Here is a 27,571-nt window from a genome sequence, read left to right as displayed (position 1 = left end):
TCACTTGTATGCATTGATGGTACCATTTCCTTCCAGCATTTGAATGACTCTGCTCATGCATAGTTGATCTCTTTAAATATACTAAATGCACCACATTCCTATTTTGGCCAGCTAAAGTATAGCCTTTTCTTTCTCTTCACTTCCTATTTTTTCTTTACCACTTCTTCTCAACCCCCCTCCAACTCCCCCTTCTCCATCAACTTGAATGCTTACTCCAAAAATTACAATTGACTGGGCTAACTTGGCTACACATCCACATTCTTCCTTCCTCCAATCATCTCTAATAATACCATTCCAATATTGTAAACTTCTGATTTGTCTATCATAGAACCCAAATTTCTATTCCACACCTATAGAGCAGCATACATTGACATTCCTCTTGTTGTTGTCATTGATATGTGATCATCTCCCCTGCCACACAATTTTCCCAGACAAATATCAACTATTTTGGGCGTAAAATCCATATCTAGTAGTATATTGTGGGGCTTTATGTCAAAATGAATGATATGGTCATCACAATCTTGGTGTAAGTATGCTATGCCTCAAGATGCCCCTAGAGAAATTGAACACAGCTATGCCCAATTTAGGATTTCTTCTTTCTCTCTTCCTACAAATATAAAATCATCTAAAGATCCATTAGCCATGTATTCATACACCAATGTTTTTCTATGTTCTTTGAAACAATATCCCATTAGGCAAACCAAATGAACATGATGGATCCTTCTGAGGGTTGCAACTTCATTCATGAACTGATTCTCACATTTCCTTGACTAATCAAGCATTTTAATGACCACTAGTTTTCCAGTAGGTAACTTTCCTTTATATACCACACAAAAACCTCCTTCCCCTACTTTATGTGCTAACTTATTGGTGATCTTCATGAGCTAAGAGTATGAATATCTACATGGGATTTGATGGCCATAATCTTCAAGAAATTCCTCCACACTGGAAAGATTAGGTTCCTGAGCAGAACTAGGTGAAAGCCTCTTCCAATTAGGGAAGAGAAGCGATGCTCCCATTAGTAACAAAGCAATGCTCCCACTAATCCCACCTAAATAAAAGACTCTAGTTAAAAGATTTATATTCACATCAATGAAAGAAAAATATAAAGAAACTACAAAGATTAATATATACTAAGGAGGAAAGGGTAGTTATTTGTGATGATAACAGTTTCACTAGTTGAATTGTCTGCAATGCCTTAGTACAAGTTAATAATTGTTTTCAATGGGATGCATACATCATTGAATAAGGCCTCAAGCGATGAATTCACCTAAAATTAGTAAAAATTTAATGGGCAAGGATGCTCACGTAGCATAATGGCGTTGCCTCAAGGCTCACCTGCAATGCCACAGACAAAAGCCTTGTGACCAAGACTTACTAAATAATATCAAGAAATTTGGTAAAAAAGGTATATGAATTTCAAAAATAGAATCCTAATAATTAGTTTCAGCTCCTCCTTAAAAATTAAATTATTATTTTTCCCTAAATTTATGAGAGAAGGAAATTCAATAATCACTTTTAATACCATCACAATAAATCTTCATTGAATGAATGTTATATGTACAAAAGCCTCCTCTCTAGTCACAATCCTAGTACATTTGATTAAGTTTCCATCTTATTAGGAACCCTATATGCATGATTTCTTCCCAATTATTATTATAAATTCAAAAGCTCTCTTCTAGAACTGGTAGTATAATGCTTGATTTACACATGCCAGTCAAATTGAAGACTTCATTCAAGATAATGTACCAAGTATCATTACATAGTAATGGGTCTTTAATTGCATTAGGAAGGAATTCCTCCCATAGAGTTAAATTCCTTTTATATTCATCAAGGACTCTAAATTGGAGGTTAGATCCGATTTCTTCTCTTGTGTGGTTACTAACCAACGGATTGCATCTCTCCCCCAACTAATTCTTATGAAAAATTGTCATCATAGCAACCCCATGCTAACTAATCCTTTGGGATAATATTTAATTAATTTATTATTTAGGAAGTTGTTTTCTGACAGTTTAATTATGTAACTATTTATATAGCTTTACTCAACTTCCTTAATAGTTTTTAGGTTGTATATATTCACTTCTTTTTATAATAAATCTACCAGTGTGTGTGTGTACATTTCATTTCATATTCTTTGGGCCCATTACAATGGTATCAGAGCCAAGTTGTTGGAGAAAAAGACTTTAGTTTGAATAGTGATTCCACAATTTCAATTGTTGGAATAGTTTTTTTTGGAAAAGAGAATTACCATGGATGGTTTCTGAATGTTAAAAATACTCTTACTTTTAATGATTTGTGGGATAGTGTTTGTGAAAGAAAAGATGAAAATGATGAGCCAGAGCATCCTACTAATGAAAAAGGAACTCATCATCTCGAAGAGTAAAGACAATAAAGCTTACACTCTCATTTTTGCCTCCATTACTGAAGAGGTAAGTAGACATTTAATCTCTTGTAAGAGTGTATTTTTGGCATTAAAGAAAATCAAAGATCTGTAAGATTTGCATTCAAAACTTGAAATCATTCAATTGTTAATGAAGTTATTCAACTTAGAAAGGAAAGATAATGATCCGATGAAGTTATCCACTGAAATTAGGGATTTATTTCATGATATTGAAGGCATAGGTGTAAAAGTAGATCTAAAACTCACTACTTTTATTAAAGTTCTTTATCCTACCTATTCACAGTATCTTTAATCTCTTCAAGTTAGTGAAAAGATGAAAGATATAACATTTAAAAATCATGTGGAGAATATTGAAGATAGAGAAAATTCATTTGGGAAGAAATAACCACTTTCAAATGCTAAGACTTTGTGTCTTGTACAAAAACAACATGGGCACACATCCAAAGCTAAGTCTTCTAAACATGATAGTAGCAACAGAGGTCATGGAAGAAGATAGTCCAGAGGCAAGCAGAGTAAAAATTATCAAGGTCATAGACAATATTCTCAAACACAACACCAGCATAGATATTATCAACAAAAAGAGAGACAATCAATACAATGTTATAGATGTGGAAAGAGAAGAGAACAATTCTAAAAATTCTAAAATTATTTTTGAAGAACCTATTGAAAATGAATATGAACCAACTTGTGAAGAATGTAATTCAAAGTTTCTTGAGATTGAGAAAACATTAGAGAAATCAACCCATCGATCAATGTAGACCAAGAAAATTCAAAAAAGCTATGAAGATTTTGAATTAAGTTTTTCTATTGTTGATGAACCTGTTGAAAATAATTGAACAATTGTATATTGTCTTTGATGTTACGCAAAATGTCATATCTTTACCATTTAGTGTATGTCGAGCTCACTTGGGTGATGAAGATAGTTTCCTATATCTGTCAAGCATTCTAGTGTTTTCCAAATTTAGAAGATAGTGTCTACTGAGTTCACTTGAGCGTCGATTCTATTGTTGATGAACATGTTGAAACAATTGTATATTGTCTTTGATGTTACACAAAATGTCATATCTTTACCAGTCAGTGTTTTCCAAGCTCACTCAGGCAATGAAGATAGTTTCCTATGTCTATTGAGCATTCCAATTTTTTCCAAGTTTAGAAGACAGTGTCTACTGAGTTCACTTGGTTGTCAAAGAGAAGTTCCCAGAAGTTGAGTGTTAACTGAGCTCACTTGGGTAACAAAGGAAAGTTGGATGGAACTAGTATTAACTGAGCTCACTCAGTTACTAATGGAAGTTTGAAAAGATGTAGTCTTAGCCAAGTTCACTTGGTTAACAAAGGAACATCATTTTAGTAGTAGTATCTATCGATTAGGGTTGGCTAACAAAGGATTTTCTTGTTTTGACATATTGAGTTTAATAGATTTATTTGTTGGTTCTAGTTGACTAAGGAGATGAATATTAATTATTCTAAGTTGTATTCAAGCTGACTTGATAATGTTAAAGATATAAGTATATGGTCAAGTTGAGGATTGAATGTGTGAGAATGTGTGGAAGAGAAGAAGATTCTTAGACAAAGTGAATTGGAAGGATAAGTAGAATATCATTGTTAGGCAGAAAAGATTAATCTGATTAGGAAGGATCAAGTATTCAAGCTAGAATTGAGATTTGAAATCAGAAATATGGTTGCATAAGGAATCAGGTCATATCATTATTACTCTCTAACCATTGTAACAGTGTATCAAATCTCTTAATCAAGTTGTCTTAATAACTATCTTCCAAATTCCTCTAACAAGGTGGCATTTCTAGACTGAAGTGTCTAAAGACCTCTAACAAGGCCACTCCTAACAAGGTGATTAAATCCTCTAATAGGGTCATGCCTAATAGTGTGTTTTGTGATCTTTAATAGGGTTGGCTCCTAACAGGGCTCACTTTAGAAGAGTAAAAAATAATAACTAGTTGCAATTGGTGGGTTTTCCCAAATTAGGTTTCCACATTAAATCTTGGTGTCACTTGTATTGTTATTCTTTTTAGGTGTATGCAACCAAGTTAATTAAGGTTAATCATAGCTAATATCTTAAGATTTTCATGTTCAGTATTTTCCAAGTAATAGTTGATATTATAGTGCTTTTTGAGTTACAACATATTATTAGTGTTAATCGAGTGCCTGTGTGTTAACCTAGTAACAACAACTTCAATAGAGTTTATGTTCTGTATTGAAATCTAAGGGATCTAGGATTTATTTTAGTGGTAAATGATTCACCCCTCCCCTCTTAGTTACTCCTCTTATATTTTCAACAATTGGTATTAGAGATTTTGGTTCTTGTAGAAAAGGTTTCAAGGACCTAAGCTAAAGATCAAGATGTCTTATAGGAGAGAGATTCCTAAGTTGAACAAAGAGAATTAATGAAGCTACATCTAGCAATGATGAGTGATTCAAGTATGAAATATTTGAATGCTTAGTATAAAGCTCCTACTAGAACAATGACTATAGAGGAGATTGCTGAAAAGAAGAATCATAATATCATGATGATTGACATTGCATCAAATCTTAACTATGTTGAATTTGATGAGGTCAAAGGATGTGCTACTATTCATGAGATGTGGAAAAAGCTAAAGGATATCGATGGAGGTGGTGATAATGTGAGAAGAGCCAAGGTAGAAATCTTGAGAGGTCAGTTTGATTAGATGAAGATGAGAGAGGATGGAAACATTGCAAAATATGTTGAGAGAATCAAAGCTAGTGTCAGTGCAATCAAAGCCCCTGGAGCGAGAATTGATGATGTGATAGTGGTAAGAAAGGTACTTAGAACCCTTCTTCCTATCTATGCAATTGGAGTATCATCTATTCAAGAGATGATATGTGATCTAAATAATAAGATAAACTTGGATGCTCTAGGGGTATGATTGACAATATTTGAGCTAGATAACTATGATAATTATGTTCCTAGTTCTAGCAATCTTGAGTTTCCATTTGAAGCCAAGTTGTCATTCAAGAAGAAAGTTGCAAATTCTAAAGGAAAATAATCTAAAAGTGAAGAGGAAGATAGTTCAGATAATGATCATGAAGCCATTGAAGCACTTCTTGCAAGGAGATATCCCAAAGGCAAAGGAAAAAACAAAATTAAAATTTCTTTAATCTATTTTTCTTGTAAAGAAGTTGGTCACATTGCTGCAAGGTGTCCAAATAGAGAAGCCCAAGATGAAAAGAAGGAAAAAAAGTATAAAGGCAAGAAGGATTTCAAAAATTACAAGGACTACAAGGACAAAGGTAAGAAGTCTTGTTTCATGGCTAAAGATTCAGATAGTGGTAATGACAATGAAATGGTCTAGACTCTATATTGATGTAAAAGATGAATCTAATGATGAAGAATATAAAATGGTACTTATCTCTCATATTGGCAAAAATGCTAGATGGATTATTGATAGTGGACGTTGTCATCATATGACTAGTGTTTAAAAAAAAATTAAACATATGGAACGCTATGATGGTGGAAGTGTAAGATTTGGAAACAATGAACCATGTTACATAAAAGGAAAAGGTTGTATTTCTCTAACAAATGAACTTAGATGTGATAATGCTTATTGAGTTGAAGGACTAAAACATAATATATTGAGTGTAGCATAGTTGAATAACATTGGATACAAGGTAGAATTCATGAATGAGAAGGCCAAGCTGCTAGATGGAAAAATAAATCTAGTTGGGGCCGGTAACCAAAAAAAAGGTAACTTATTCTACCTAGATCTTAGTGAAAGTTCATGTTTCATTGCTCAAGTAGAAGAAAGATGGTTATGGTATAAAAGGTTATGTCATGTGAACTTTGATAACCTAATCATGATAAGAAAAAAAAAAAGAGTAAGATGTATTCCTAGTTTGAGGAAACTTGATATGGGCCTATGCAAGAATTATCAAATTGGTAAGATGGGAAAGAAAAGTTTCTAGAGCAAGAACTATCATTGTGAAGATGTCTTTCAGCTGGTTCATAGAGACTTTTGTGGACCTATTGGCATTGAGAGCTACAATGGAGATAAGTACTTTATTTTATTTGTTGATGATTACTCTTAAATAATGATAGTAATGTATCTGAAAGATAAGCCTAAAGCTTTTTAGAAGTTTAAGTGGTATATGGAAAGAGTAGGGAAGGAAACACAAAAGAAGCTGAAATGTTTGAGATTAGATAGAGGAGGTGAAGTCATTTCTAATAAATTTAATGAATTCTACACTGAAAGAGGAATCAAAAGACAAGTACCAGCCTCTAGTACACCTCATTAGAATGGTATAGCAAAAAGAAGGAATAGATCAATCATGGATTATGTAAGAACCTTGATGATAGAAAAGAATATTGCAATCAAACATTAGAAGGAAAAAATCAGTACAAAAATTCATACCTTGAATAGAGTAAAACTGAAGAAAGACTCAAATAAAACTCCTTATGAACTATGGTATGGCTACAAACATAATGTAAGTTACTTGAAAGTATTTGGAAGCAAATTTTATATTTTGAAGGAGAGTAGGAAAGGTAAATTTGATGTCGAAAGTGATGAAGACATGTTCCCAGGATACTCTAGTAGAAGTAAAGTATATAAATGTTTAAATCTAACTAATCATAAGATCATAGAAAGTGCACATGTGAAGATTGAGGAGTTTGCAGAAAAGAGTGAACAAGAGAGTAGCAAAGAACTTGAAGATTACAAAAAGTTTATTTACTTTGAACTTGATGCATTGCATAATCCAATTGGAAGTCAATAGACTTCACCTCTCAAGTCCCAAAAATCTCCCCAAGTTGCAACTTGAGTCACAGTCTAAAGGACCAGAGTCACAATCAGAGGCTACTAAGTTGCAATCAGTGCAACCTGAGTAAGAATCTGAAGGATTCAAGTCACAAATAGTGGACTTGAGCATGATGCAGATGATCATGGTGAGGAAAGTGGAACAAGTTCTAAATCCAAAGTACTTGTATTAGCAAGATATGTTAGAAGGCATCATGCACTTGAGTAGATCATTGGAGACAAGTCAGATGGTACAAGGACAAGGAAAAAATTGAAAGGTGCATGTTTCCTTATTGAATTTAGACCTAGAACAATTAAAGATGCTTCGGATAATGAAAGTTGGATTGAAGAAATGAATGAAGAGATAGAACAAATAGAAAGGAATAAGAGTTGGACTATTGTTCCTAGACCTAAGGAAATGAATATAATTGACACAAAGTGGGTTTTTAGAAATAAGTTGAGTGAAGATGGAGAAGCTTCAAGAAATAAAGTAAGGTCAGTATGAAAAGGTTATTCTCAAGAGGAAGGTATTGATTATGGTGAAACTTTTTCTCCTATAGCAAGATTAGAAGGTGTTAGGACTTTATTTTCTTATGTTGAACATAAAGGATTTAAAAGTGTATCAAATGGATGTGAAATATGAATTATTGAATAGAATTCTAGAAGAAGTTTACATAGAACAACCTAAAGTTTTTGTAGATCCTAGAAAAAAGGATATGGTTTGTAAAATGCACAAAGCATTGTATGGTCTCAAGAAAGCTCCTAGAGCTTGGTATGAAAGACTCCATAACTATTTGATGAAGATTGGTTTTCAAAGAATAAATGATAGCAATAGCCTATACACTAAAGAAGAACTAGACAGGAAGATTGTGTGGGTAGAAATCTTTGTGGATAACACATTGTTTATTGGAAATGATGATTTGTGCAAAGCCATTTTAGAGGAAATGAGTAAGGAATTTGAGATGTCAATGTTTGGTGAAGTCAAATCTTTGTTGGCTTATAGATTCAATAGAAGAAAAATGGTATCTACATTACTCAATCTAAGTGTATCAAGGAGACATTGAAGAAATTTGGAATGAAGGATTCAAGACTAGTTGGAATGCCTATGTCTACTGGACATAAGATTTTCAAAAATTATTATTCAAAGGAGGTAAATCAAACCACATATAGATCAATGATTGGTAAACTTCAGTATGTTGTACATACTAGGCCTAATATTGCTCTTAAAGTTGGTATGGTGACAAGATTTTTAGCTAATCCTAAAGAAAATCATATGATGGAAATAAAGAGAATCATGAGGTATCTGAAGGGTACTGAAGAATATTGATTATGGTACAATAAAGGAGGCAATTTGGATTTAAAATCCTTCACTGATATAGATTGGGCAGGAAGTGTTGATGACATGAAGAGCACTAGTGGTAGAGTGTTCTTTCTTGCAACTATTGGCAAGTATGAAGGTAAAAATAAAGGATCCAAAGGTTATCTTCTGTGATAACACAAGTGTAATTAATATATCAAAGAATCCTATGATGCATGTGAAGACTAGGCACATTGCAATAAAATATCATTTTCTGAGAGAATTGGTGCAAGACAAAGAGGTAAGATTGAAATATGTGAATACAAAAGAAAAAATTGTAGACATATTCACAAATCCATTACCTAAGGATGCATTTTTGTATCTAAGAGGTAAGTTAGGAGTTATTTCCCTATCTGTAGATCACTAAATAGAGTTTACTGATGTATTAACTAGAGCATGTTGAAGATAAGTCAAGTTGGTGTAGTAATGAAAGGGTAGATTGCATATGAATTTGTACATTAAATACATTGATATTCACTAAATATTGTCTTTGGAGTAAGTTGTCAAAAAGAGAGAGTTTGTGTCATATCATAGAAATTTTGTTTGAAGATGTCAAAGAGGGAGAACTTGGTCTGATATCAGAGATGGAGTGTTTTCTATTAGAAGAAGATGTTGGAAACACATATTTTGCTGATAGAGGGAGAAACTGAAGTCAGAGGGAGTTCACAATGATAGAGGGAGTTCTCATGGATGAGAGTCAAAATGAAAATAAGGATATTTTCCTTACTTTATTTTTCTTTGAAATTTCATTGTATTATGACATGTTATATATTTTCCATCAACGCCAAAGAGGGAGGTTGTTGAAAATAATTGAACAATTGTTTATTATCTTTGATGTTACAAAAAATGTCATATCTTTACTAGTCAGTGTCTGCCAAGCTCACTCGGGTGATGAATATAGTTTCTTGTGCCTGCTGAGCATTCTAATGTTTTCCAAGTTTAGAAGATAGTGTGTACTGAGTTCACAAAAGTTGAGTGTTAATTGAGCTCACTTGGGTAACAAAGGAAAGTTGGATGGAACCAGTGTTATTCAACCTCACTCAGTTACCAAAGGAAGTTTGTGAAGATGCAGTGTTGACCAAGTTCACTTGGTTAACACATGAAAATCATCTTACTATTAATATCTACTGAGTAGGGTTGGCTAACAAAGGATTTTCTTGTTTTGACATATTGAGTTTAATGGATTTGTTTGTTGGTTCTAGTCGACATAGGAGATGAATATTAATTATTTTGACTTGTATTCAAGTTGACTTGACAATGTTAATGATATAAGTATATGGCCAAGTTGAGGATTGAATGTGTGAGATTGTGTGGAAGAGAAGAAGATGCTTAGAGGAAGGAAATTTGAAGGATAAGAAGAATATCCTTATTGGGTAGAAAAGATTAATCTGATTAGGAAAGATCAAGTATTCAAGCTAGAATTGATATTTGAAAGCAACAATATATTTGCATCAAGAATTAGGTCATATCATTGTTACTTTCTATCCATTGTAGTAGTGTATCAAATCTCTTAACTGAGTTGGCTTAACAACTATTTTCCAAATCCTCTAACAAGGTGGTATTTCTAGGTTGAACTATCTAAAGACCTCTAACAAGGCCACTCCTAATAGGGTCACATATAATAGTATATTTTGTAGCCTTTAATAAGGTTGGCTCCTAACATGGATTACTTCAAAAGAGTGAAAAATAGTAACTAGTTTCAATTGGTGGTTTTTCCCAAATTTGGTTTCCACATTAAATCTTGGTGTCACTTGTATTCATGATATTTCTTTTATGTGTATGCAACTAATTTAATTAATATTAATCAAAGTTAATAACTTAAGATCTACATGTTTAGTATTTTCTAAGTAACAATTGATATTATAGTGCTTGCTGAGTTACAACATATTGTTAGTGTTAACTGAGTGCCTATGTGTTAACTGAGTAACAACACTTTCAACAAATTTTATGTTTTGTATTGACATCTAAGGGATCTATGATTTACTTTAGTGGTAACTGATTCACCCCTCCCCTCTCAATTACTCATTTTGGTTCTTGTAGAAAAGGTTTCAAGGATCTAAGCTAAAGATCAAGATGTCTTATAGGAGAGATTCCCAAGTTGGAGAAAGATAACTTTGAGGAATGTAATGAACCAATGAAGCTACATATGGAAACCATTAGTGATTTAGGTTTGAAATATTTGAATGCTTGATTTAAAGCTCCTACTAGAACAATGATTGTGGAGGAGATTTCTGAAAAGAAGAATCATAATATCATGATGATTGACATTACATCAATTTTTAACTATGCTAAATGTGATGAGGTCAAAGGATGTGCTACTACTCATGAGATGTAGAAAAAGCTAAAGGATATCTATGGAGGTGATGATAAAGTGAGAAGAGTCAAGGCAAAAAGCTTGAGAGGTCAGTTTGATCATATGAAGATGAGAGAGGATGAAAACATAGAAAAACATGTTGAGAGAATCAAAGCTAGTGTCAGTGCAATCAAAGCCTCTAGAGGTAAAATTAATGATGTGACAATGCTAAGAAAGGTACTCATAACCCATCACCTTATAGATATGCAATCAAAGTGTTAGCTATTGAAGAGATGATATGCGATTCGAATAATAAGATAAACTTGGATGCTCTAGTGGGAAGATTAACAAGATTTGAGCTAGATAACTATGATAATTATGTTCCTAGTTCTAGAAATCTTGAGTTTGCATTTTGAGTTAAATTTTTCTACTGTTGATGAACCTTCCTTATTTCAAGAAGAAACAACGAGTGATGCATGGAGAAGTGCAATGCAAATAGAGTATGATGCTCTCATAAAAAATGGAACTTGGAGGTCAGTGGACCCCCCAATTGAAACCCAACCTATTGGTTGCAAGTGGGTATATAAGAAAAAATAGAAATCTAATGGTTCATTTGACAAACACAAAGAAATTCTTGTAGCAAAGGATATGCTTAGAGAGAAGGTGTTGACTACACCAAAAACTTTTCTCCTACGAAAAAGTGGGGAACTATTTGAGCATTGCTTTCTTTGGCAACAAAAAATGGATGGAATATACACATATGGATGTTAAAACAACCGTTTTTAATAGATATTTAAAGGAAGGTGTCTATATGCTACAACATCAAGGTTTCATTATCAAAGGTAAGGAACAAAAGATATGTAAATTGGTAAAATCTTTGCATGGTTTGAAGCAAGCACCATGTGCTTGGTATGAAAAATTAATTGAAAACCTCCTCAAATTAGACTACATGCATTTTATCCTAGATGATGCAACTCTTTTTGTCAAGAAATTGGCAAATCTATTGTGTATCTTGTTGTATATGTTGATGATCTTCTCACCATAGGAAATAATGATGATTATATAGAATCCATTAAGAGAGAATTGATATTTTTTTTTGATATGAATGACTTAGGATTATTTCATTATTACTTATGTATTGAAGTCATTCAAAATCCTAAGTTCATTTTTTATTTATTAGAAAAAAAATTCGAGAGTAATTATGCAAATTTGGCATGAAAGATTGTAATTCTATTTCCACTCAAATGGAGAAAAAATTGAAGATTTTATCCAATGAAGGAAATGTTTTTGAAGATCAAACCAAGTATAGGCAGCTTGTTGGAAGTTTGATTTATCTCAGTACTACTCATCCTAACATTACCTCTGTAATAGGAATTTTTTCTAGATTTATGCATAAACCATGTGAAGGGCATTGAATTTTAGCACAATGAGTTTTAAAGTATCTAAAAGGAACTCAAAATATTGGCATAAAATATTCAAAAGTTTCAAGCTTCCATCTTACATGCTATTCTGACTCAGATTTTGATGCTGACAAAGAGAATAGGTTATGTACTCTTGGTTATTTGACGAATCTCGAATCAACTTCTATTACTTGAAGATCAAAGAAACAAAAAATTCTTGGTGACTCTAAAACTAAAGCATAATATGTAGTAGAAACTCAAGGTATGAAAGAAATTGTCTGACTCAGAAAAAACCTTGATGATGTGTAGGAGAAACAAATAACCTCAACTACTTTATTTGTTGATAATAATTTTTAAATACAATTGTCCAATAATCCTAAATTTTATGATCAAACCAAGCATATCAATACCAAATGTTACTTGATTTAACATCATGTTGAGAATAAAACTATATAGCTAAAACACTATTCCATAGAAGAACAAATTGCTGATATTTTTACTAAAGTACTGGGATGTGTTCATTTTGAACAATTTTGAATGCTACTTGGCATGACAAATATTCATCCAGATTAAGGGGAGAATGCTAACTAATCCATCGGGATCATCTTTAATTTATTTATTATTTAAGAAGTAGTTTTTTGGTAGTTTAATTATGTAACTATTTATATAGTTTTACTCAACTACCTGAATAATTTTTAGGTTAAATATATTCACTGCTTTTTATAATAAATGTGTGTGTGTGTGCACATTTAATTTTATATTCTTTGGGTTTGTTACACCCCATATCATAATTATGAGAAATTTAGTATGTCATACTGATAGCCAGTAATATTGATTAGAGTCATATTCACTATGGGATCATAGTTGAGTTAAACCATGAGATCGATGCAATCGATGTTCTTTCTTGCGAAGGGATATTTGAAGGTTTGATTCCCACATTGGAAGGGTTCTCAACAAGCTTGAGATGGACGAGGGAGATATGATGACATGATTATTGCGAAAACAAGGAAGGGGAAGCGCATGGGATAAACAAGGGATAGACTTCTAGAATGCTACACATGAAGATGTAGCAAGCCTTCCATTTTCATCTTTTTTTCATTTACAAGAGTAAGAAGAAAACACTAGTAGAAATGAAGAGTAAAGAGCGAAGATGAAGGCTAGATTAATAACAATGAAAGGCATATTAAGATCCAAGAGAAGGGGGAGAGAAAGACCACAATGGAGTCAATACGCCCAATTGACTCTTCCTTTCCATTGCCCCTAACCAATTAATGGAAAAATATTTAGCACCAAAATTTTTGAATGGCTTGAGTTGTCTCTTTCTTCCTTGTTCACAAGTAGTATTAACTAGCAACCACACCTTGGTGTGCACTGGGTATGCTGAAGATACATTGAAGATCAATTAGAAAGATAAAGAGTCATGGATTTATGTTTTCAGGGTGACTATTAATTACTTATGAGAATAATAATTATCTATTGGAACATCAACTACACATAATCTACAAAACATTTTCTTAGGGAAAAAATATTATAATGCATAAAATGAAGGAAAAATTACATAATTACATAATAGGTAAAGAAAGATTAATTATAAGGTTTTAATTTCAAAATGTTATATGCACAAACCACATTGTGATTCTCCACTTGTCGGTGATCATTTAGATCCATTAGTCTACCAAGTGGAGGTCTATTCTTAGTTAACTTAGTTTAGAGTGTATAGGCATATTGGATTTGGTTGGGCTAAGGGATATTTGAGTTTTTAGGTTTGTTTATATTTAGGGGTATCATTAGAGAGTGATGGCTGAAATAAATGACAATGCACCTAAATTCACTCAAACTATGGGTTTCATAATGATTTTTATATTTGAAAATTCATTTGTATCTTCCTCTTATCCATTGAGCTTGACATTCTTTCAATGTTGCATTTCATGAGATTATCCAAACATTTAGATAAACTTTCAACAAGGGTTGACAAGCTATATAAATGAAATAGGTTCTTGGAATAAATTCTCATGAATTTGTGACATCCTCTTCCTCTTTCATCATGCACACACTCTATGAGTGACAAATATTTCAAAACATGATCCTTTGTGGGACCCTGTATTTTAAAAATATCCTCTTGATTGTAGTGCCATTTATTTCCCATGAATTTAACAATGTTTTGGCAAATTTTATGTCACTTAAGGAATTATTTTGTAATTTTCTCTATCTATAAATTTCATTTATAGTCCATGTCAAGAATCACACAACAAATTTTAAAATTTGGTATTCATGCCGCACTCCATATATGTTTGCATTGACATGTTTCTTGTGTAATAATAATTCTATGTTCTATTAAAATTTAATATTGTACTCTACAATATAAATTTAATATAGCCTAGAAAGAAGGATGCAAGTGCTATTGGAAGAATTATTATCTAATAAGTTTCAAATTACTCATATTGAATAACTTATTATAAGGTAGTGGCCATGAAAGTATACTCAACTTTTTCTCTTATAAAAATGTTTCTCTTTATTGCAAGATTTACATTTTAATTTTCTTTGTTAAATCATTAGTACCATGAAAACAAATATTTGTGAGCAATTTTATCAATCAATTGAAATGCCTTGTTTATGCTTCCACATTTTGGAAGCATGCCAACCAAGATAGTTGCTTTTATAACACATAATTATATTGATCTATCCTCATGCTTTGATGAATGTTCATGTTATGTTCTAAAGCTCCTATTTTGACACAAGGAGACAAGATGTAGGCAAAGGTTATAAATTTTGAGTATAAACCTACTAATTGTATTCGCTTCAAATTTTCTAAACCCTTATCATGTGTATCCAACAATTGTAATGTTATCATTCCATATGACCACATTTCATTGATGTATTCTTTAAAATGATTAGAAAATATATGAAAAATGTCATAGATGTAGCATGTTGGGTGTTCTCAAAGACCAGACATAAGAGTATGCTGCTAGTCTAGAGATGGTCAAGCGTTGCAAAGATCAGATTGTGAAGGAATTGACTATTTTCCCACTTCGTAACCTTTTTAAACCAATTGTGAAATTATATGTTTGTTCGATGCGATGTAAAAATCATGATGTTTTAATGCAGGAATAATTCTGGTTGCTGTTGAAAGTGCTACTGCCTTGTTTCATTGTGAAACTTATTCACAAAATCATCTGGTTCACACGGACCTCTGTAGAGATTCCTCTTATCCCAAATGAGTTGGAAAAGAATATTTCTATAATGTTTTTTTTATAATTGTATCACATCTTTATAGAGCCCCAATGTTCTTGCTAATGTGCATTCTATTTAGGCTGATCTGTACGCTCCACATACTATGATTCAAAGGGCTTTTACAAGATGCTTCATGCTAGTAATGCTCAAGCTGCTCACTGATGCATAATACTGAAGATACGTGACCAACTCATAAGTATGAGTGACATGTTCATAAGTTTCTTCATCTCGTCATTGATTACCATCACTCTTAGCCAAATTGTCTCTTTATTCATCATCACACTATCTCAAGTAGTAATAGTATGCGGAGAACAAAGGTTAATTGTTTGAGAAGGAAGGTCCTTACGAACATGAAGCCCCCTCCATAGTAACCCACCCTTATTCAACTTAAGTAGGGATTTTCACACGTTTCCCCCCTCCAAATCCTACACAAATCACACTATCCTTCAGGAGAAACAAATTTATTTTGTAGATTTATTGCTCAGGCTACAAACAAGATTACATATATGATTAATTGAAAAAACAAATGATTCGGTGATTACCTATGGAAGATTTGGGAAAGAAAGAGAAAGAGGAATTTACCGACGGTGCAAAGTGATTGCCAACACTTCTGACTTTATATATACAAATCAAGAATTTGTTTGTATGATGGAATGCACAACTCGTAGTGGAAATGATAGGTGACCCAACACTAATAATCAGATTTTAAAAAAGTCAATTTACTACAAAATTGACTACAGAATGAAGGAGATGCTTTGCAAAATGCGTGGCTAATATGTAGAGATAGAAAAGTAGAGGAAAATATCAGAGGTCTTCCATTTGTGGTCGTCTTTTTTTTCCACTATTAATTGCATCACTTATTGCTAACCTATAAACTATTAATGATGAAATTTCCACTTTTGTGTGAGTCAGGTTTGTGTGTGAAACAAGAAAAAATATGCTATAAAAATGAATGATCAGGATGTATTCAATGGTCATCTATGTCTTTTAGAAATTCTAAACCATTGATTTCTAAAATTGGCTTGTCCAGTTCATATAGGGAACGCCTTTGGTGTAATTAAATGCCACACACTTTTTCATTAAGCGTAATAGTCACCCACGAGTATAGAAAACTTTGGAATTCCATCAAACAGTTCATAAAAGAAGTTTCAAGCATAGCCTTGAAGCTCTCTGATCTGTAGATATTAATTAGGCTTCCCGAATAGCGCTACAAAGAGTTGGAATTACAATGAAACCATAAAACACAATGTGGGTTCTACATAGATGTTTATCTCACCATGACTTTTATATTGAAGGATGTGAGGTTTTTGGCTACCTTGTGGTAGAAACACAATTGTTGGCATACAAGGTTTCTATAGCTACTTAACCGTAAAGTGACTCCACAAAAATCAAAGTGATTTTGTGGCTCTACAAGCATGTAAACAATTTTTTTTAAATATTTGACTGAGCTAATTTTAGCTAATTGATGTACGTTATTTGATTTCACCAATTTACTGAATCAAATTTAGGTCTTATGATAAAGTCTCAAGCCTCATAATGGTAGGATTGCCTACATTAATGGTTGTGCACTTTTGTTAAAATATCTTGTAGTGTGTGTCTATATATATATATATATATATATATATATATATATAACAAATAATTAGAATTATATGTTGAATAAGTATTGTTTAGGAAATATAATTTATATGTGTGTACTTCACTTGCATTTGATTCTTTTTGTTGAGTGATTAATCAAATTCTTCTTGCAGATTTATACAAGTAGATTGGGTTGTCACTCTGTAAGTATATCTATACACTTGCTTCAAGAATATTAAATGTGAATACAAGGCATATAGATCATTGCAACTTGTAATAGTATTGTCATAATTATGTGTTCCAAGTGCTTGGAAGATTTGATTATTTATAGATAAATAAAGATCTATTGACTTTAATGACAACATCAATACCTCATCCAACTTATTTTTTTCAAAGTTGCAAGTTTCTTCTCCTTAATAGTACCAATTTTACTACAATTGTATTATTGGTGGTGAACTTGATGAGATCACCTTGGTTTATTCTATGTTTGGCATAATTGATGTTTTTAAATAATTTAATTAATTTAGAAAGAATGTAAAATTAGTCAAAAGTTTAGGGGTTGAGAATGATATGAATAAGAGGTAAAAATTGTGTACATGGTGAGAGTATTGGTAAAAAAGTGTCAACTAGTTTGATTTTTTCTATTTTGAAAACTCTAGATTAACTATGAATCAAAGTATTAACCATTTCCTACAAAGAAAAAAGTTAATTTTAAATTTTATAAACTAGATGGTATTGATTTTAATGCAAGGCTATGAAACTCAACAATGATGTCGGATTATTGGTACCACGGTTGGGATTATTCATTTGGTATCTATAAAAGATGTCTTTGATACTACATGCGTCAACAAATATTGTTAGGGAGCCATGGGGATATCTATATAGTCTTTCATACCATGCTCTAGGAGATTGCTTCAATCCATATAACGCTTTGTGAAGTTTACATACAATGTCTCTTTTGGTTGGATCAATGAAATCTTCTGTTTGTTCAATGTAGACTTCTTCTTCCAGGACTCCATTCAAGAAAGCTAATTTGATATTCATATGATATAATTTGAATATTTTTTTAGTAGCATAAGCTAGAAGTGTTTTTACTCCTTCAAGTCTTGTAACAGGGGAAAATGTTTCCCCATAATCAATACCTTCTTCTTGAGCATAACCTTTCCATACAAGCCATGCCTTGTTCCTTGTTACTTCTCCTTCCTCATTCAACTTATTTCTAAATATCCATTCTGTAAAAATCACATTCTTATCCTTAGGTCTAGTTACAGGAGACCAGGTCTTATTCTTCTCTATTTGCACAATTTATTCATTCATTGCCTCTATCCAACCTTCATTTTCTAATGCATGTTTTATAGATCTAGTCTCAAATTCACTAAGCAAACATGTAACTTTTAATTTTTTCCTTGTCAATATGAGTTCTCTCTCTCTCCTCCAATTATTTGATTAGGTGCATGATCTTTTCCGATATATTTAGCAACTCTTGGATCTTTCTTTCTTGATTCTAAGCTTGATTTAGTTGGTTCTCCATGATCTTTTTTCTTTTGCTCAAGCTCCTCTAATTGGTCTATGTGTAACTTAGGTTCCTCTAACTGTGACTTGGGTTGCACTTCCTATGGCTCGAGTTGCACTGCTTGTGGCTGTAGCTTGAGTTGAACTATCTGTAATGTAGTTTCTTTTATCTATGACTTGGGTTGAACTGCTAACTACTGATTTATTACAACTAATTGAGGTAAAACCTCAGCTTCCTCCTCATATTAAAAAAAAATTATATAGTCTTTAGGTTCCTTGCTTCTTTATTCTTCACTTCTTTATGCAAACTCATCAATCTTGACACGTGCACTTTCAATGACTTTGTGAGTAGTAAGATTCAAACAATTGTATTCCTTGCTTTTATTTGAGTAACCTAGGAATAAACCTTCCTCACTTTTTGCCACAAGCTTTCCTTTCCTAACATATTTTTGGATATAACATTTTCTTCCAAATACTCTAAGATAAAAAATATTATGATTATACCCATACCATAATTTATAAGGTGCTTTTTTTGTACCTTTCTTCAGTTGAACTCAATTCAATGTATGAACTACTATGCTTATTTCTTCTCTCCAGGATTTTAATGCAACATTCTTCTCAATCATTAGTATTCTTACACATTCCATGATGGATCTATTCCTTCTTTTTTCTATACCATTTCTCTATGAAGTTCTAGGTGCTCATACTTGTCTCTTGATTCCTCTTTTATTGCAAAATTCATTGAATTCATTGAGATGAATTCTCCTCCTCTATATGATCTTAGGAATTTAAGATTCTTCCCTATTTCTTTTTCAACTCTAGCTAGATACCATTTTAACTTTTGAGAAGCATTAAATTTATCTTTCAAAAACACTATTGTCATCATCTAAGAATAATCATAAAAAATGTAATTAAATATATGTCTCTATTGTAGCTTTCCACACCTATTGGCCCACAAAGATCTGTATGAACTAGTTCCAAGACTTATTTAGAATTGTAGGACTTCTAAAACTTATTTTACTCATCTTGCCAATTTGACATTGTTTACACATGTCCATCTTAGGTTTCTTAAGATAATGTATGTCTCTTAATTTGTTGTTCTTTCTTATGGTAACTAGGCTATCAAAGTTAACATGACACATTCTTTTATGCCATAGCCAACTTTCTTCTATTTGAGCTAGCAAGAAAGTAATTTCACTAAGATCTAGGTAAAATAAATTTTCTTTTGTCTGATTGCTAGTTCCAACTAGGTTTCCTTTTCCATCCAATAGTTTACCTTTTCCATTCATGAATTCTACCTTATATCCTCTATTGTTTAGCTGAGCTACAATGAGTATAATATGTCTTAATCCTTCAACCTAGTAGGCATTTTCATATTTTATTCCTTCTATTAATTCTATTATTTCTTTTCCTTTAATATAACATGGTTCATTGTTTCCAAATCTAACACTTCCACCATCATAGTTTTCTAAATGTTCAAACTTAGTTTTGTCACTAGTTATGTGATGAGAACAACCACTATCTATGATCCATGCATAATTTTTTCTTTCATGAGAGATAAGTGCCATCTTTCCATTTTCCTCATTATCATATTCATCCTTAACATCAATATAGACTACTTTATCTTCATTATTATCACTATCAAAATCTTTTGCAATGTAACATGATTTCTTACCTTTATCTATGTAGTCCTTGTAGCTTTTGAAGTCTTGTTTTCCTTTGGACTTCTTGTATTTTTTCTCATCTTTGTCTTCTTTGTTTGGACACCTTGCTGCAATGTGACCAACTTCTTCACATGAGAAACAAATTAAAGGAATTTTACCTCTAAATTTTCCTTTCACTTTTGATATTTATTTTGCAAGTAGGGCTTAAATAACTTCAAGGTCTTCATTTGAGTCCTCTTCTTCATCACTATCAACCTGTTTGCCTTTTGATTTTCCTCATTTTCTGCCAAGGTTTAGTTTGGCTTTGAATGCAGATTCAAGAATGCTAGAAGTAGGAAAAAAGATATCAAAGTTATCCAAATCAAAAGTAGTTAATCTTCCCACAAGTGCATCCAAGGTTATATCATTTTTAGGATTGCATCGATCATCTCTTGAATTGTTGAAACTCTAATTGCATAATTACGAAAAAGTGTTCCTAGTACCTTATTGACTACTATTTCATCATCAATTTTCTCTCCTACAGTTCTAATTGCACTCATGCTTTCTTTGTTTCTTTCATGGTATTGGACAATGTTCTCACCTTCTTTCATTTTCATTTGATCGAACTAGCCTCAAGCTTTCTGCCTTGTCTCTTTGTACATTTATATCTCCTCCATAGACTCTCTAAAACTTTTCCCATATATCAATAGCTAGGACAATCTTTCACCTCATCAAATTCAAAATAGTTTAGAGAGGAAACTATATCAATCATCATTATATTGTGGTCCTTTTCCTCTTTCATTTTCTCCATAGTCATAGGTTTAGGTGGTGGCGCATATCTATTTTCCAAGTAGAACATACAAATATCATTGATACTTGATATATGTAGCTTCATCAACTCTTGCCATGTTGTAAAGTTATCTCTGTTAAGCTTATGAATCTCTCTTCTGTAAGCCATCCTAATCTTTAGCTTAGGCCCTTGAAACCTTTCCTGCAAGTACCAAATGGTTTGATACCAATTGCTGTAAATGTAAGAGTGAAACTAAGAGGGGAGGGGTGAATCAATTACAAAAAAAAAAAAATCCCTATCCCTAGATGTCAATTCAAACTTTCCACTGTACTTGAACTATCTTGGTTAACTCTAAAATGTTATTGATACTTGGTTAACAAAGCAATCTTATGATTATTAATCTATTTTATCCTTTAGTAACTTAGTTGTAGACATATAAAGAATAATAAAATAGCATGAACACAAATGACACCAATATTTAACATGGAAACCCAATTTGGGAAAAACCACCTTGCAACTAGTAAAATTATATTTCACTCTTTTGAAGTGAGCTCCCTTAGGATCCAACCTTGTTAAAGGATACAAAATATGTTGTTAAGTATGACCTTGTTAGAGGATTTTGATCACCCTATTAGAAGTGACCTTGATATATATCTTTAAACACTTCATTCATGAAATGTTACCTTATTAGATGATTTACAAAATGACTGTTAAGTTAGTCATATTAAGATATTTCTTTAATGCTACAATGGTTAGAAAAAAAAAATTGACCTGAGTGATGAGGCAACTTCCTTTGTAGACTCAAATCTCTATTCTAGCTTGACATTTGGATGCTTCCTGATCAAATGTTCTTTGTATCTTATCTTCTACACTTTCCTACTCTAGCTTTTGCCTTCACTTACATAGTCATCTTATTCCATATTCCACTTGTACACTTTATTCTCATAACTTGACCTTTCTTATATATCATTGAATACCCTTCCAAAATAATAATAAACATCCAAATAGTTAGCCTCAATTAATTAAATATTTGACAAATGCATTATGCCATCACTTGGTCCATACTAGAACTGAACACTCGGTTAAAACCATGGCTACTTTGATGCCTAACCACTCAGTCAATACTACAAGAAGGAATCCTTTTATTAACCAACTACTTGGTTAGTATTGGAAAGTCTTCTCTACCCGACTATTTGATTAATACTAAGATATACAAGGTTAATACTGCAAACTTTACATTTCTCAGTTAATATTGATATTTGTGTAACATCAGTGACTACATACCTTCAACAACACCAACCTGAAACCAAGGTTATTTGGGTAACAGAGAGTGACTTCAAGAATTTGGGAATCAACATAGAACTCTTAACTCTAGCTACAACTTGACTTCTTTTTTGTAGGGGGAGAATGGTGTAGGAGCACCTAAAGTCTTGGTCAAACTCTAGTTCATTTTTGGCTTTTAGTGGTCCTAGCCAAACCACAAGTGAATAAGGGCTATTAAACAATACCAAATATGTGTGTTTAGTTTATTTTATAAGTTCAAGAGGTCATAGGCACAAGGTTACCTTAGTATTTGTCAATTTAAGATTGTTATTGGGGTGAGTACACCAAGTTGGTGTAAAAAAAAATTGGACACCAAAAAAAATCTTAATAACGTGATTGATTTTTAAGAAGTATAAATTTTTTCCTGCTGCCCCGATTTGAGGGCATTTTTATTCTCTCAAACAAAACCACCAGTGTGGAGTGCGAAGGATAAGATCAAAACCCAATTGGGTTTGGGAGGAAAATTTATTTCATTTTCATCCGTGGCACCCCACAAATGTGGTAGGTCTTCATTCTTTTCATCATTTATGTATTTTTCCATCAAATTTTGTAATATAGTTTTTTATTTTATAATTTTTATAAATTTTTTTCATAATTCACAAATTTTTAATCTTTTTTTAAAAATATAGATGCATCAATGAATTCAAGAAAATGAGGGATAGGTGAAAGACCACCTCCTACACAATCAAGCCCTCCACCCATTGTGACAGAACCACAAAACACTCCACTCATTGTGACACAAATACAAAACCCTCCACCCATAGTCCAACAACCACAAAACCCCCCACTCAATGTTCTCATTCAACAACCAACATCTCCTATAAACACTTTGTACATACAATTACATCATTTCACTACTACACAAGAGGACTTCATAAACCACCTTACACAAAATAGTGCTAACATTACCCAAATGGTCAATAGGTTGCGGTCATCTACACTTTCTCACCACTCAACCCTATTAAATACACTTGAAAAAATGATCCAAAATGTGAATGAGGTGTCTAGGGAGGTTACAAAATGAGGTACATGGAGGGATAGGTGTCGTGCATTTTATGCCAATGGGTTAACATATCAGCAAGTGAAAGATAAAGGCATAAAGAAAGGTACTATATGTTCTCTTTTCACTAATCCTATATTTTGCAACTCCCTATTTCACACAACCAAAACTTTTCCTATTCATTGGTGCACACATACTAGGATGAGATCATGTTTGTGGTACATGATATTTTACCTACCACCATGTAATAATTATGAGGTGCCTCTATATTTTTTGAGAAATCTATATTGTGAGTTCATCCTTGGCAAGAAGCCAAATTACTTTGACATCTATGAGTTCTAGGGTAGAGGGAGAGGATTTGCATAGGATAGACCTAGGGCTCATAGGGTGGTAGCCCAATGTGAGAGGAGATGTACAACATGAAAAACCATGCATCATGTTGTGCTCCCATCAATTGTAAATGATTCTATTGGTTTATAGGCTCTTCATGGGGCTGTATCATTGATAGATGTTATCATTGAGCATGGCTCATAATTAGGTGGTTTTCCTTCACCTATGGAAAGTTGACCATCATTAGATGCACCTTTAGGGTAATCACAACATGTTACTACTTCATCATCATCACCTATGGCACCTTGGTCACCATAGGTAATGACAACTCCATCAGCATCACCTACACCACCAATGTTATCTCCGCTTGTGTCACCTACACCACCAGTGTCATCTCCTCTTGTATCACATACATCACCAGTGTCATCCTCACTTGTGCCATCTACATCATCATTATGTGCATCATTACAGTCTTCAAGGTATTTGTGTTTTAGCTATCAACACATGTGTAATGAGATATATATTGAGGCATCTCAGGATGGAGTGTCATCTCATCCATATGTACATTGTGGGCATACTTGTTATTCATATGGAGGTGGGGATTTCACACTCACAAATGATTTGATGGTGGTGATCTTTAGTGGATAGGAGACATAGGTTTGTTTGTTTGAGTTTTGAAATGATATTATTTAATCACCTAAATATCATAAAAGTAAAAAAATATATAGATCACTCTAGATTGATATGTGAACAATATGCAGTGCATAGTACAAAAAGCAGTACAAGAACACTAGAAAGTACTCATTCTGCTAGAGGTGTGAGGCTAGGAGAAAGAAAACTTAAGGTAAAGTTTTTTAAATATGCTTCAAAGTATAATAATACATTGGCTTAAAAATATTATTTCTTAATTGGTATGCCCCTAATTACACAAAGTTCCCTAAATGTTGTTTCTTAATTATTTTACAACGAACACCCAGTCTCTAAGAATTCTTACAAGGAAGCCAATATAATATCCATGTCCAAGTTAAGTTGACAAGGACATCTCATCTAATTACATCATGTGAAGTTTCTAGCACCTTGAAACCTTTCCATCACCCACACTCATCATTACTCTTTCATGTCCCATAACTATTATCCCTCTTTCATCTAATCTGGTTATAGATCCTCTTCTATCTCCTACCATCATTGAAAACCCTCTTATAAATCCTCTTCCATCTCCTATCATCATTGAAACCCTCCCATTCATCAATTCCATCCAATTCCTATCCACATCTGTTGCTCCTAGCATTACCCAAATGCCATCTAATGAACCTCATGAGTTTTGACATGATATTTTTTAATCACCTAAATATCATAAAAATAAATATTTTTTCATTTTATAGAGCACATTAGATTGATATGTGAACAATATGCAATGCAAGGTGCAATAAATGATACAAGAACACCATGACATAGTACTCATTCTGCTAGAGGTGTGAGGCTAGGAGCAAGAATACCTAAGGTAAAGTTTTTAAAATAATATTAAAAAGACAATAATACATTGTCTTTGAAATATTATTTCTTAATTGGTATGACAGTAACAACATAAAGATTTGTAAATGTTGTGTCTTCATTGTTTTACAATGAATACCTAGTCTCTAAGAAGTCTTACAAGGAAGCCAATAGAATATCCATGTCCAAGTTAAGTTGACAAGGACATCTCATCTAATTACATCATGTGCAATTTCTAGCATGCTGAAACCTTTCCATCTCCTGCACTCATCATTCATCTTTCATGTCCCATAACTATCATCCCTCTTTCATCCAACTTACTTATAGATCCTCTTCCACCTCCTACAATCATTGAAACCCTCCCAAATTGTCAAATCTATCCAATTCTCATCCTCATAACTTTATCCTAGCACACCCAAAATCCTTCTAATGAACCTCATGAGTTCATTCTCCATATACTCATCTGCATCGAAGAACCTCCATATCACATAGGGTGTCTTGTAGAAGTGTGGAGATCATGAATCTCCACTTTTATTTCTTGACAAGGTGCCAAAAGTTCATTTGCATCTCTCTCTTTTCCTTCTCAGTCTCTTTGTTTTCAATTTAGGCCTTGTAGCATTTTTAAGCCCTAAATTTTCCTATCTTTCAACTACCTTCCAATATCATCCTTCTATTACTTATTGTGTCTTCTTTTCGTCATATCATCTTCTTTTGTTATTGTGCCCTCTTTCCATTTAAAACAGTATCTCATATTTATAACAATACTCTTTACTATTTTATGATAGCATGCTTTTTGCCATTAACTTTGGCCTTGAGAGCTATGTGGTATCATAGCTTGCACACCTATCAAGTTTGCAATTTGAGTTGAACTCATGATGTGTCTTATTGATTCCTCTTATGCTATATTTTCTTCTTCTTTAGGGTAATCCACATAGCTTGAGGTCATGAGGAAAGGGAAGAAAAACAGCAAGAACACCAAAACAAAAAAGTTATTAAATAGAAGTCAAGTTTATATTTTAAAATTTATTATGAATGAGTGTATATACATGTACTAAATATTGATGAATACATGTTGACTTGTTTGTTGAATATATGTAGAAACAATTGGGTTTTGTAGAGTTGATGAATGCACTTGAGAATGCAAATGTTGAGGCAATGGAAGAATTAAAATTTTATATTTTCCTTCTCATAAATTTTAGGTTATAGTATGCATTTGTTCTACATATATATTAAATAGTTGCATTTACAAATGAGTACATTTTTTTTAATTTTTAGTTTTATAGTAATTATCAACATTTTGTCTTATTAACATGTGTTATTTATCTTTTACCTATTACAATACTCTTTGAGACTTCATGCAAATCCTTTCCCATTTCATTTTATTAGGAGTCCTGAGTGTCAAAGATAAGGTCAAACACAATAGAGGCTAGAGAAATGTATGTAGATTCTTAGTTGAGGCCCTCTTGTGATATAAATTTTGATTTCTTGTCTATGTGATAGAAATACCTAACATCTACTCCACAATTCTAACATTTTATCACTTACCATACAAGATGTGCCTCACATTAGTATTGATTCATCAATGGTTGTGCCTCCTACTAGCACTAGAGATCCAGCTCAGGCTACAATATGTTTTTAAACTTTTTTACTCTATTTGGAATCCTTAATTCCACTTGATAATGCTAACATTTTATTGCTTACCATATATATTGTGACTTATACTTGCACTGATTCATCAATGGTTGTACCTCCTGCTAGCATGAGAGATCTAGCTTAGGCTACAATACATTTTTTGTTTTCTTATTCTATTTGGAATCCCTAATGCCACTCTATAATGCTAAAATTTTATCACTTACCATACAAATTATGCCTCACATCAACACTAATTCATTGGTGGTTGTACCTCCTACTATCACAGGAGATCTAGCTTAGATTGCAATATGATTTTTGATTTTTTACTCTATTTAGAATCCCTAATTCCACTCTATAAATCTAACATTTTATTTCTTAACATATAGGTTGTGCCTCATACCAACACTGATTCATCAGTGGTTGTACCTCCTACTAGCATGAGAGATTTAGCTTAGGCTGTAGTACTTTTTTTTTTTTAACTCTATTTGGAATCCCTAATGCCACTCTATAATTTTGACATTTTATTGCTTACCATATAGGTTGTGCCTCCTATGAGAATTGATTCATCAATAGTTGTGTCTCCCATCATCACTCTACCTCATCATTTTGTTAGGAGCCCCACCCATTGACAAAGGATCCCATTACCATTATCATTTAGTCCAACTATGGGAAAAAGGGGTGAGGTAATGAACAACTCAACTATCCACAATTTAGAAGCCAATTTCTATTTATTTTCATATTACTTATAGATAAGATATTTGATAGTGTAGTTTAATTTTTCTTCTACAAACACCTGGCAAGCCATAAACTGCATCAAAGAGGCTCAT

The 27,571-nt window shown here is 32.7% G+C and overlaps 1 pseudogene; it reads right to left on the bottom strand.

Moving 5' to 3' along the window:
• Positions 1-27,571, bottom strand: LOC149571565 (rust resistance kinase Lr10-like; annotated as a pseudogene).

This window comes from Cupressus sempervirens, chromosome 2 (assembly GCF_028749045.1).
Source record: "Cupressus sempervirens isolate cs-2001-9-10 chromosome 2, ASM2874904v1, whole genome shotgun sequence".
Lineage (NCBI taxonomy): Eukaryota > Viridiplantae > Streptophyta > Pinopsida > Cupressales > Cupressaceae > Cupressus > Cupressus sempervirens.
The sequence above is the reverse complement of the archived record's forward strand: the minus strand, read 5'-3'. Positions and strand labels throughout refer to the sequence as shown.